At 40.7% G+C, this 13,442-nt stretch overlaps 1 protein-coding gene and 1 pseudogene across 1 annotated transcript in view; one reads left to right on the top strand and one right to left on the bottom strand.

The window, feature by feature from the left end:
* Positions 1 to 13,442, top strand: part of B3GAT2 (beta-1,3-glucuronyltransferase 2) — a 245,243-nt gene that overhangs the window by 18,493 nt on the left and 213,308 nt on the right. The window lies entirely within an intron of this gene.
* On the bottom strand, positions 2,541 to 2,659 carry LOC134912808 (5S ribosomal RNA; annotated as a pseudogene).

Here is a 13,442-nt window from a genome sequence, read left to right as displayed (position 1 = left end):
TGACATAATGTTGTCTCTACCTGGTGTAATGCATGTCAGGGGCTCTGCCTGGCATAATATGGGCTCTTCCTGGCGTAATGTGTATCACGGGCTCTGCCTGGCATAATGTGGGCTCTACCTATCGTAATGCATATCAGGGGCTCTGCCTGGCATATTTTGGGCTCTACTTGGTGTAATGCATATCACATGCTCTGCCTGGCATGCTCTACCTATCGTAATGTGTATCAGGGGCTTTGTTTTGCATAATGTGGGCTCTACCTATCATAATGCATATCAGGGGCTCTGCCTGGCATAATGTGGGCTCTGCCTGGTGTAATGCATATCACGGGCTTTGCCTGGCATAATGTGGGCTCTTTCTGGCGTAATGTGTATCACAGGCTCTGCCTGGCATAATGTAGGCTCTACCTATCGTAATGCATATCATGGGCTCTGCCTGACATAATGTGGTCTCTAAATATAAAGATAGATCCCAGATGCGCTATCAAAGGCTGCCAGTAATGGGATTGTCAGTCCCACTAAATGGACATACACAAGAATAAAGGAATACTGGCGCTGTGTTGTATCTCCAATAATTAAAAGTGGATGGATATAAAATAATTTTATTTTGTTATCATAAAACAAATGATACTAGTGATCACAATTAAAAATCTATGAAATACACTAAGAAGCAAATTTGTTTTAAGCAACTGCAAAATAATTATATCCACAATAGGATCCCGGACACAGTAGTTAATACTCCCAAATGGGGTACCGGTTGATATCAGCTGGTATTACCCGTGGTGGTGATGATATCCAAAAGAACTTTAAATCATCAGCAAGCAAGCTTTAGATGTGCAGTCCACTGTGTTGTTCCAGTTGGTGCTGTAATGCAAACTGGTCCCGCAATGACAGTTTCAAAGTCCGGGGAGTTTTTTAATTGTACATATCTGGATCCATATGCAGCGTCGAGATGAATGTGGCAGGTTATAATATATTCTTAACGCGTTTCCCTAGGCACGGTCACCTAGCTTCATCAGAAGTGTTGGGCTCTGCTTGGCATAATGTGGGCTTTACCTATCATAATGCATATCAGGGGACTCTGTCTGGCATAATGTGGGCTCTTCCTGGCATTATGCATATCACAGGCACTGTCTAGCATAATGTGGGCTCTACCTATCGTAATGCGTATCAGGGGCTCTCCCTGGCATAATGTGGGCTCTCCCCAGTGTAATGCATATCATTGGCTCTGACTGTTGGGTCTATGTATTGTAATGCTTATCAGGGGCTCTGCCTGCCATAATGTAGGCTCTTCCTGGCGTAATGCATATCACGGGCTCTGCCTGGCATAATGTGGGCTCTTCCTAGCATAATACACATCATGGGCTCTACCTATCGTAATGCATATCAGGGGTTCTCCTTTGAATAATGTGGGCTCTATGTGGTGTAATGCTTATCAGGGGCACTACCTGGCATAATGTGGGCTCTGCCTGGTGTAATGCGTATTAGGGGCTCTGCCTGGCGTAATGTGGTCTCTACCTGGTGTAATGCATAGCAGGGGCTCTTCCTGGCATAATGTGGGCTCTTCCTAGCATAATACATACCAGGGGCTCTGCCTGGCATAATGTGGGCTCTTCCTGGTGTAATGCATTTCAGGGCTTTGCCTGGCATAATGTGGGCTATACTAGGTGTAATGCATATCAGGGGTTTTGCCTGGCACAATGTGGGCTCTATGTGGTGTAATGCATATCAGGGGCTTTACCTTGCAAAATGTGGGCTCTACCTGGTGTAATGCATATCAGGGGCTCTACATCGCATAATGTGGGCTCTACCTGGCATAATGTATTTCAGGGGCTCTGCACGGCATGTGTATCAGGGTCTCTGCCTTGTGTAATGTGTATCAGGGGCTCTACCTGGCATAATGTGGTCTCTGCCTAGCATAATGCATATTAGGGGCTCTGCCTGGTCTAATGTGGACTCTTCCTGGCATAATGCATATCAGGGGCTCTGCCTGGCATAATGTGGGCTTTTCCTGGCGTAATGCGTATCACTGGCTCTGCCTGGCTTAATGTGGGCTCTGTAAAGAAAGAGGAGAAAAAAGTAGACTTTTGTGTGGCGAACTCTTTTGTATCAAATTAATAGTTGTGTAGTGTCAAAAATCTAAAACTTAACTTTTAATAGGTTACCACAATTAATTTAGTTCCATATCCAAAATTGAAGACTAAAAGTTGTATAAAAATAAGATATGTTCTGGTCCCTCTATATAGATATATAGAGGTAATAGAGGTGAAATGTAGACACGCTTCATAGTACATCCACAACATGCGGGCCAGTACAAGGGTTTATATTAATGAGACCTAAGTCGGTTGATTGGTACCAGGAGAACCCATATAACTTAAAAGTTATTGTTCATAAATGCTGATCACTCATAAATTGTCATCTGCATTCTTTGCCATCTTTAATCATATTATTTGAGAAAGGTAAAGTTACCCAATGGCATGAAGGAAGAAAGAAATTGGTGATTTTGCTGTTAGTGTTTTATACCAGACAGGGCTGCTTATGTCATCCTACTGTACCTGGTATTCCCAGGAGGTCCCCCTTCCCGGTACTGACACAAGCCAGCACCATTTCGCTTCCAAGATCAGACGAGATTGGGCATAAGCGGTGTGGTATGATAGTAGGACAGCGTGTAAATTTGTCTGACTCACTAATGAGAGTGCACCTAGCAGATTATTCTTTTGGCAATTTATTAAACACACAGAACGGTAAGAAAATTCAAACTTAAAGGAGGGCAAGGTAACCCAAGTATTCTGACCCAAATGGGGTGGGTGAGTTTTTAGTTAGAATAGAATGCGTGGGTCTGCTGTTCACATTAGGCAGTGAAACATATGTTTATACCTTCACAGGCATAACCACGTCACTGGACTGGATCGTGAATGAGAGTCCACTGAATAAATTTAGGCAGTAAAAAGTGTAGAGAAAAGGCAATAATAACCGTTTTGATGCATTAGTAATGTCAGATGACAATTTAGTGAATACAGTCCCTATTTAACATTACACTGAGTGTATGCCTTGAAGACAGAAAATAGTCTTATTCAGGTAGATTGTCAATTAGTTAATTAGGGAGGAAGGTTACATGGGGGAAAAGAAGGGGGAGTTCCTTTTCACAGTGTAATCTGTACAAGGGTTAAGTGTGGCATATATGCAATTGTGATGACCATAGTTCCACCCAAACCCTGAAACAAATAATGTTGTCAATCATACTTGATCCTTGATAGATGACCACTTGCAATATTGGATAACTCTTGCAGTTCAAGAAAAATACAGTCCCATCAAGGCACTAGGACGTGTATTCCAATTTGATCCTAGTGAATTCTGACTGGATACATAGTTTCAATAACAAAATAGGGTTTATCTGAATTGGTATGTTCAAGGTTTAGTATTCAATTATGCCTACCATAGATACATAAACCTAACTGTACAAGTGCTATAACAGTTTATAGTAAAAAGAGCTTGGATAGTCATTGTGGGAGGTGGAGGCATATTGCACCTAGTTACCCATATCCTAGGTCTGCTTGCAGATGGCAGTGCTCTTGGTTAGAGTTGTCCGGTCTGCTGAGTCCCCTGCTAAACCCGGGGAAAACGCATTTGGCCCTGCTACTGGGCTTGTTCACTTCCTGGTGTAATGTGGGTCTGCCTGGCATAATGTGGGCTCTGCGTGGTGTAATGCATATCACGGGCTCTGCCTGGCATAATGTGGGCTCTTCCTAGCGTAATACATATAATGGGCTCTACCTATCGTAATGCATATCAGGGGCTCTCCTTTGAATAATGTGGGCTCTATGTGGTGTAATGCTTATCAGGGGCACTACCTGGCATAATGTGGGCTGTGCTTGGTGTAATGCGTATTAGGGGCTCTGCCTGGTGTAATGTGGTCTCTACCTGGTGTAATGCATAGCAGGGGCTCTGCCTGGTATAATGTGGGCTCTCCCCAGTGTAATGCATATCACGGGCTCTGACTGTGGGGTCTATGTATTGTAATGCTTATCAGGGGCTCTGCCTGGCATAATGTGGGCTCTTCCTAGCGTAATACATATCATGGGCTCTACCTATCGTAATGCATATCAGGGGCTCTCCTTTGAATAATGTGGGCTCTATGTGGTGTAATGCTTATCAGGGGCACTACCTGGCATAATGTGGGCTCTGCCTGGTGTAATGTGTTTTAGGGGCTCTCCCTGGCGTAATGTGGTCTCTACCTGGTGTAATGCATAGCAGGGGCTCTGCCTGGCATAATGTGGGCTCTTCCTAGCATAATGCATACCAGGGGCTCTGCCTGGCCTAATGTGGGCTCTTCCTGGTGTAATGCATTTTAGGGCTTTGCCTGGAATAATGTGGGCTATACTAGGTGTAATGCATATCAGAGGTTTTGCCTGGCACAATGTGGGCTCTATGTGGTGTAATGCATATCAGGGGCTTTACCTTGCAAAATGTGGGCTCTACCTGGTGTAATGCATATCAGGGGCTCTACATCGCATAATGTGGGCTCTACCTGGCATAATGTATTTCAGGGGCTCTGCCTGGCATAATGTGTATCAGGGTCTTTACCTTGTTTAATGTGTATCAGGGGCTCTACCTGGCATAATGTGGTCTCTGCCTGGCGTAATGCATATTAGGGGCTCTGCCTGGTCTAATGTGGACTCTTCCTGGCATAATGCATATCAGGGGCTCTGCCTGGCATAGTGTGGGCTTTTCCTGGCGTAATGAGTATCACTGGCTCTGCCTGGCTTAATGTGGGCTCTGTAAAGAAAGAGGAGAAAAAAGTAGACTCTTGTGTGGCAAACTCTTTTGTATCAAATTAATAGTTGTGTAGTGTCAAAGATCTAAAACTTAACTTTTAATAGGTTACTACAATAAATTTAGTTCCATATCCAAAATTGAAGATTAAAAGTTGTATAAAAATAAGATATGTTCTGGTCCCCCTATATAGATATATAGAGGTAATAGAGGTGACATGTAGACACTCTCCATACTACATCCACAACGGGGGTAATTCCAAGTTGATCGCAGCAGGATTTTTTTTTTTTTTTGCCTGCCATAGATACATAAACCTAACTGTACAACTCGTGCTATAACAGTTTATAGTAAAAAGAGCTAGGATAGTCATTGTGGGAGGTGGAGGCATATTGCACCTAGTTACCCATATCCTAGGTCTGCTTGCAGATGGCAGTGCTCTTGGTTATAGTTGTCCGGTCTGCTGAATCCCCTGCTAAACCCGGGGAAAACGCATTTCGCCCGGCTGCCGGGCTTGTTCACTTCTTGGTGTAATGTGGGTCTGCCTGGCATAATGTGGGCTCTGCGTGGGGTAATGCGTATAAGGGGCTCTACCTGAAATAATGTGGGCTCTACCTGGTCTAACGTGTATCAGGGGCTCTACCTCGCATAATGTGGGCTGTACCTGGTATAATGTGTATCAGGGGTTCTACTGTAGTGTAATGTGTGTAAAGGCCTCTACTTAGTGTAATGTGTATAAAGGGTACTACTGTGTATTGTAATGTGAATAACGGACTCTACTGTGCTGTGTAATGTGAATTGGTACTATGTCCCTATATTATGCCATGTCCCTATATTATTGGTGTGTGCCATCAGCGCGCACTGTCAATATTTTCAATATAGTCGGAGAGGAGGGACCAATCATTTTTCTGGCACAGTGCACCAAAATCTCTAGTTACGGCACTGATATATATATATATATATATATGTGTGTGTAGTATGGTATGCCGGCGGCCGGGCTCCTGGCGACCAGCATACCGGCGCCAGGAGCCCAACTGCCGGCATACCGACAGCGTGGCGAGTGAAAATGAGCCCCTTGCGGGCTCGCTGCGCTCGCCATGCTGCGGGGACGGTGGTGTGTCACGCTATTTATTCTCCCTCCAGGGGGGGTCATGGACCCCCATGAGGGAGAATATCTGTTGGAATGCTGAGTATCGGGATTCTGGCGCCGGTATACTGTGCGCCGGAATCCCGACATTCGGCAACCTGAAGACCACCCATATATATATATACTGTATATATATATATATATATATATATATATATGTATATATACACTAATCAGTGGTAAAACTTTTGTGCCTTCGGTGCTTTTTATAGAAGAATAAATTCTTATATGCGTACCAGATTTCCAAGAAACATTTGCCTGTAGTTAAGTCTTTCTTGGAGATTCTTCCTCTATCCCTTGTTGCTGCGTAAATGTGCTCATCTAACGCAGTATTATGCACAAAGGACAAAGGGAGAGGAGGGATGTATCAGTACCATGTACTATCATATTTGATAAAGTGACTTTGGTGGTCATTCCGAGTTGTTCGCTCGTTGCCGATTTTCTCTATATTGCGATTAGTCGCTTACTGCGCATGCGCAATGTTCGCAGAGCGCATGCGCTTAGTTATTTTACTCAAAAGTTAGGTATTTTACTCACGGCATTACAAGGATTTTTCTTAGTTCTGGTGATCGGAGTGTGATTGACAGGAAGTGGGTGTGTCTGGGCGGAAACTGGACGTTTTATGGGTGTGTGTGAAAAAACGCTGCCGTTTATGGGAAAAACGCGGGAGTGGCTGGAGAAACGGGGGAGTGCCTGGGTGAACGCTGGGTGTGTTTGTGACGTCAAACCAGGAGCTACTCAGAAACTGCTAAGAAATTTCTATTCGCAATTTTGCGAATCTTTCGTTCGCAATTCTGCAAAGCTAAGATTCACTCCCAGTAGGCGGCGGCTTAGCGTGTGCAATGCTGCTAAAAGCAGCTAGCGAGCGAACAACTTGGAATGAGGGTCTTTGTGCAATCACAAAAATAGTATAAAGTGCCAAGTGCAAGGTGCAACCTTATAGTTCCAAATAACAAAGCAAATCATGCTCATTAGCTGAAAAAAGGCCTAGTGAGTATTTAGAGAATGAGGAGAATAAAAATGTATGTAACAACTCACTTTTTGTATAATAAAGGGGTATGGCCCAGGACCGATATCCACCTTATTCTCCACAGCTGCACGCTGTACCTTAAAACCAAATATACCCCATGTATACCCCATATATAAATATACATACACACACACACACATGTGTATATATACATATGTGTACACACACACACACACACACACACACACACATATATATATATATATATATATATATATACTAGATATACTGTAGCTGTAGACAAAGTATGGGGAAACTTAGAATACTGAGTTTTGTGCTGGATGTTTCCTGCCGGATACTGCTGATCTTTCCCCTAGAATAACAAGCATAATGTATGCATAATACATCATCCTTTGTATCACGCAGACACACATGCTTTTTGAATCTTTCCTTCCAAGGGACAAATCTTTTTCTCCAGAGAAATTGAGTAAGGAGAGATAAGGCAAGAAAGATGAACACTTATATTGTCCCCTCAGGCACGAAAAAGTAAGTCTCAGAGGTAATCACATGAAATGCAATTTGATTGATCTTGAGAGGCTTAAATTGGAAATCAAAATATGCTATAATACCATAATTGTGTTAATAGGGCAGATGAAATTGTAGTATATTTCCATTAAAAGCCACATTCTTGGGTTTTTATATACAAGCTTGACAGGATTCTGTTTTAGATTCTGTCTGCTTGCTGTCTTATCACAACTCAATTGATCCCTAATAGAACAGAGACCTGAGAAGCTGGGCTGATGAAGAAAGGCAGAAATAAGAAATTGGATTTAGGTGTTAAAACCTAGTTATCCAGAACAAGAAAGGTTCTGGCTTTCAGCTGTTCAATCAATCCCTTTACATGTATACATTTGACCTTGGTGGAGAGATTTGCCAAGTCTCCGACCTCAGGAAGCTTTTTGTGTCACTTTCTATTTATTTGCCTGAACGTATTTATACATTTCCATCTTGACACATGGAGAGCATATTCTAATTTATTTTTGATGAATGTGTGGGATATGCTAGCGCTGTAACAATCTTTAAAAAAAAACATGTGGGCCAGTAAGTTTGAACTTAGCAGTGCACTGCTAAATATTATTTATAAGGTAACATTATGAAATATTTTTAAATAAATTTCCGCTTTCTTTCTAAAACACTTTCCATCAAATACATACCTTGTATATCCAGTACAGCTAAATATCAATGGAATTTGAAAGATCTCCAAAGATACTGTACATCATAGGCCATGAGCAATGACATATCGGTGGTAATTCAATTAGCCTCGCTTATTGATCCTGTGGGGGGGAGGGGGGGGGGACTCAATATTCCCTGATGACAGGAGAAACAAAATCCATGATAAGTGCCATTTTTTTCACATCCGCGAACACGAAAACACAGGGTTCCGGGAAAAGTTCCCGGGTCCCCGTGTTTTTGCCCAAAAACTCATATTATTCTGTGTAGAAAAAAAAAACAGGAAAGGGTTATCCAATTGGTCGATAATGACCATAGGAAAAATATTACCCCTTTTTTTACATGAAAAAACACCCCCAAAAGTATGAGTCTACTCACAGCTCCAGTGGTCTTGTTGCAGTAGATGTTAAAATGGAACATGGGGTATAGCAATAATGGTGGAGCATGACAGGTTAGAAAACAGCCTGTTTTTTACTGAATGCTTTATATGTTTATTAAAAATATGTCAGAAAAACAAACAATTCAACAAAGTCCGCAACAAAATTTAATTGCAATTCTGCAAGGTTTCCTTTCAGCTACATGCATATTTAGTTAATGAGATGTAATCTACTATTGTTGCTCAGTACAATTCTATTCCTTCCGTTACCATATAAATCCCCTCAGCAGAAAATGTGTCTTAGCCTGAACTGCACAGAGCTCTGTGTGGGCTGCCTTCAAAGTACAGATATTTTACTAATGCAATGCTTATGTGACTATAGTATACACACGTCTACAGTCTCCTTCTTCAGCTAACTTTGCTAAACAACCCTCTAAATATCCAAGGTTTCACTGCTTTTACAAGGGTCAGGCTGTGGATCTAACATTTTTTAAGCATTAACTAAATTCTCTGCATTAGAAAATGGTCCAAGGTTCTAAGACTACAACCTAATCCACCCTAATACCTATGGTTAAAGCCCTCTTTGGACATTTGTAAGATGCATGTACAGTATATCTAACACCTAAAGAACAAATGATACCACTACTTCCACATTTCCTGGGGAAATTAGGACACATGAGAATCCTGGATTTAACCACTGAACAATGTTCCAGTAAATAATATTTCTATGATAGTCTAGAAGTGATTAAATAAAACATTTACGTTAATGCTTTGATTTAGATTTATTAACTTAAATAAACTTACAGATAATTCACTTTTGTTGTATATTTTATAGTCAGAAATTAACCTTTAGAAGCCCTCTGTATTATATGTCCTTCCAATATCATTATAGCTGAGGGGTAGTCAAGTTTGGGCACAATTATGCTTTTTGCTGATGTTATGTCTCATGAATTGCACAACCTATACTTACATGGGATATTATCCTGTACACTGTACATGAGCAGGAAATTAAGGCAGTTGGATAAAGTGTACCTCCCCATTGCTTCTTCCAAAAATGGAAAAAGTTAAAAAAAATGATTTATGTTATGCCTTGCTCTTACACGTGTCTAGCTAGTAAAAGGAATGCCCTTTTAAATATCCAGCATAAACAAAATCAGAAGCACCAGGTTTTACAACCCAATGCTTTTTAAATAAAGCCTTATGACTATGTCTGAACTGCACTCCTTTATTCATCTAAACATTTACAGTTGCATCCTAAAACATCGGTTAAGCTTCATTTCCATTTTACATTTATCATAAGAGTCAGGGGACCTTGAAGCTTTTTATTTAATTGATGGAAGTGTGCTTTATGCAAAATTGCAATTGAAAAGCACAAAGTGTCTCCACTAGGGGAATTTCTGTCACTGGGGCCAGGTAACAAAGAATCAGTACTTTTGCATGGAGGAAAAAGTATTTGTGGTTATATGCAAAGCATCAAAGGCTCTATTCAATGTTTGTGGAACCTAAGATGCCTAAATACTGTTCCACAAGTAGGGAATCCAATCTCACCCTATTCTGTAATCCTGGTTTCAATTTTAAACACACACACCCTATAATGGACATTCTGCACACTCGTCCAACCTTATCTGCATTAATAGTATACAATGATCCACAAACATCTCCAATACACATTAGAAAGCAGAGAGTGCAAAGCGTATGATTGTCAGCTCCTTGTTCACCAGACAGTAGAAGTACTCTGTGATGAACCTGCTCTCAATCACTGATTAGATGGGAACACGCCAGACATTGATGATGTCGCCATACAGTGGCAGTCACTAGCGTAGAAAGCACCTACCCTGGGATTGAAAGTCTAGCATACGACTAGCAGAAAATGCTTCAAATGAGAAGCCAATGCCAGTGCATGGACTGCGGGCTTGCTGAGTTGGTATTTAGATTTTATTGGGGATGAGAGGGGCTACTTAAAAACCACTTTCAATGTAGCCAATGAGGATATAACAGTGAATGAAGCCAGGTATATCATATAGGTGAGTCGCAGTTGCTATGCAAGTTTTCTGTACTTAACAGTAAACTTGCATAATCAGAGATCTCAAATCAATAATATAGTTACACTGACAAAAGGACAGTATAAATCATAACAATTGCTATATAAGACATAGTTTTTCCTTAAAATCTTAAAGAAGCAATAGTGTTAGTTAGTCAAGTGACTCTCTAAACGTCCCAATAAGATACTATGCCTGCACCAACTCATACGAATGCCATAATATTGTATATCATAGATATATAGGGGAAGCAGTTAAGTTCCTGACAGTTGGGATCTCGGCGGTCAAAATACCGATGCCGGAATCCCGACAGCATTCAAAATGCTGGCGGTTGAAATCCCGACCACCGCCCGGTATTCCCACTAGATTGGTGGTCCATGGCACCACTCAAGGGGGAATATAATATTGTGGCAAGCTAAGCTTGTCACTGAGCCTGAAGCATGGCGAGTGCAGTGAGCCCACGAGGGAACACGCTGTACTCGATGTCAGGATTTTGACTGTCAGAATTTCAGCATCGGTATTTCAACTGCTGGGATCCTGACTGTCTGGAAATCATACTGAATCCATATATAGGATAGCAAATGTTGGCTCAAGCAACGACCAGTGGGAGCTGAGGGGATATACAGGTTGAGTCTCCCATATCTGAAATGCTTGGGACCAGAAGTATTATGGATTTTTCAGATTTTACATATTTCGGAATATTTGCATACCATAATGAGATATATTGGGGATGGGATCCAAGTCTAAACACAGAATGCATTTATGTTTCATATACACCTTAGACACATTGGGGTATATTTACTAAAGTGTGGGTTTATAGATGATGTTGCCCATTGCAGCCAATCAGATTCCAGCTATTATCTTCCAGAAGGTGCTACATAACTGATAAGTAGAATCTAATTGGTTGCTATGGGCAACATCTCCACTTCTATAAACCCGCATTTTAGTAAATATACCCCATAGCCTAGAGGTAAATTTGTACAATATTTTTAATAATTGTGTTTATTGAACCATCAGAAAGCAAATGTGTCACTCTCAGTCGTGCTCAAAAAATTACATATTTCTGAATATTTAGTAATTTTGGATATTGGAGACTAACCTGTATTACAAAGAGATGCCTTATGATTGTAATTATCAGTTGCCAGGGTTATACCCTGTGATAGCAGTGCTATTACCTACCTCTTTAGCATATCGGGAAAAGCAAAGAAACACTATTGCAAAGGGGCTTTTTTTTTGTACTTGACAATTATTCCCAGGGCAGCAACTGCAGTCAGAATGAATAAAATATGTACTATAGAGTGAGATCAGCAAGGTTCAATGGAAACATTATTCAGATTCTCAGGTATCTAGTTGGGGATTTAAGAAAAGGTGGTGATAGACTGTATACATTAGGACACAAGTAGGGTTGGAAGCATTTTTAGTAGTTGTAATGCAAGAATGTTTCCGCACTGACAAAAATTACATAAAGAATACAAGAAAGTATACGGAACCAACTTAAATTAATCCCATTGCTGACGTTGCCGGTAGGAACTTGTTAGTGGTGCACCGAGGGTACAGTAGAATACTACTGGTTAGTCACTTAGCATGAGACAAAAAGGAAAGACCCTTGGGTGGCGCACTCATTAAAGACAAAAGAATGGAGGTAATATAGGAAGTTAAAATATGACTTTTAATTAGATCATATTAAATTTAAGTGGTCATTCCTAGGCAAGCTATGTGCGAAAATAGGACCTTAACTTATTGAAATCATTAGGTCAATCACCTTATAAGTAAAATGTTGCATATAAATTTAAATAATACAGGCAAAATAGCCAAATACGGTATTTGCCTATTTTGCCTGTATTATTTAAATTTATATGCAATTATACTTAATTTTAATTTGATCTAATTAAAAGTCCTATTTTAACTTCCTATATTACCTTCATTCTTTTGTCTTTAATTAGTGTGCCACCCAAGGGTCTTTCCTTTTTGTCTCATGCTTGGAAGCATTTTTACCCAGAACATAAACTGATAAAAACATTGACATCTAAGGGGTCTATACGTGTCGGAATTTCCGAAAAGTCGGAAAAATTGCACTTTTCGACTTTTTTAGGTCGAATCTGTATTCGACCTATTCAAGTTTAGTGCCGTTTTTCCGCTTTGTTGGAAAACACATGGATCGGCAGATTAGCTGCGGATCCGTGTATTTTGTCGAATTAGCGTTCAATTCCGACAGGTTTTTGGCCCGTTTTCGACAATGCTAATTTGATTTAAAAGAAAGTTGGATCAGCATTGTTGAAAATGGGCAAAACCTGTTGAAAATGCCCGCAAACTAAATACTGAACTGTCGGATCACAGGCATTGAATAGACCCCTAAAAGTACATCACTAGCTTATGCGTCAGGTTTACTGTACATCAGGAAAACACATGTATACTTTACAAGTGTGACAGTGTTAGTATTAAATGTGACATTCGCAATCCTCTATTTTAGCACAAATTAATAATGTAATGAAGCCTCACATACACAAATTGTATTAAATGCAAACAACCATTTTTTCTGCTTTACAAATTAAATGGGAATCTTCTTGGATTATAATTGGAAAAAGAATGATCAATTAAGTAAAAGTAATACAGTAGATATAGCTTCATAAAATATACGAGCTGCCACACTAATGAATTGAGTGGGGAGTTTAAGACACAATCAGCCAAAGAGATGCGGATAGCAAGTGCTGGCGATTGCCATCATATCTGCACATCATTACACCAGCCTTCTAGCATCTACGTACAAGAGATAAGGCCACTGACAAACATACTGCACACGTGTCTGCTTCTGTCATGACTAAAGCACATGCTGTACTTAGCCTGACCGCCAGCCTCTTCCCTCCCATGTTCAGCCTCCTTAGTCATACTGTATGATTGTAAGTGCAAGTTGAA

Source organism: Pseudophryne corroboree, chromosome 4, assembly GCF_028390025.1.
Source record: "Pseudophryne corroboree isolate aPseCor3 chromosome 4, aPseCor3.hap2, whole genome shotgun sequence".
NCBI classification, from domain to species: domain Eukaryota; kingdom Metazoa; phylum Chordata; class Amphibia; order Anura; family Myobatrachidae; genus Pseudophryne; species Pseudophryne corroboree.
The sequence above is the reverse complement of the archived record's forward strand: the minus strand, read 5'-3'. Positions and strand labels throughout refer to the sequence as shown.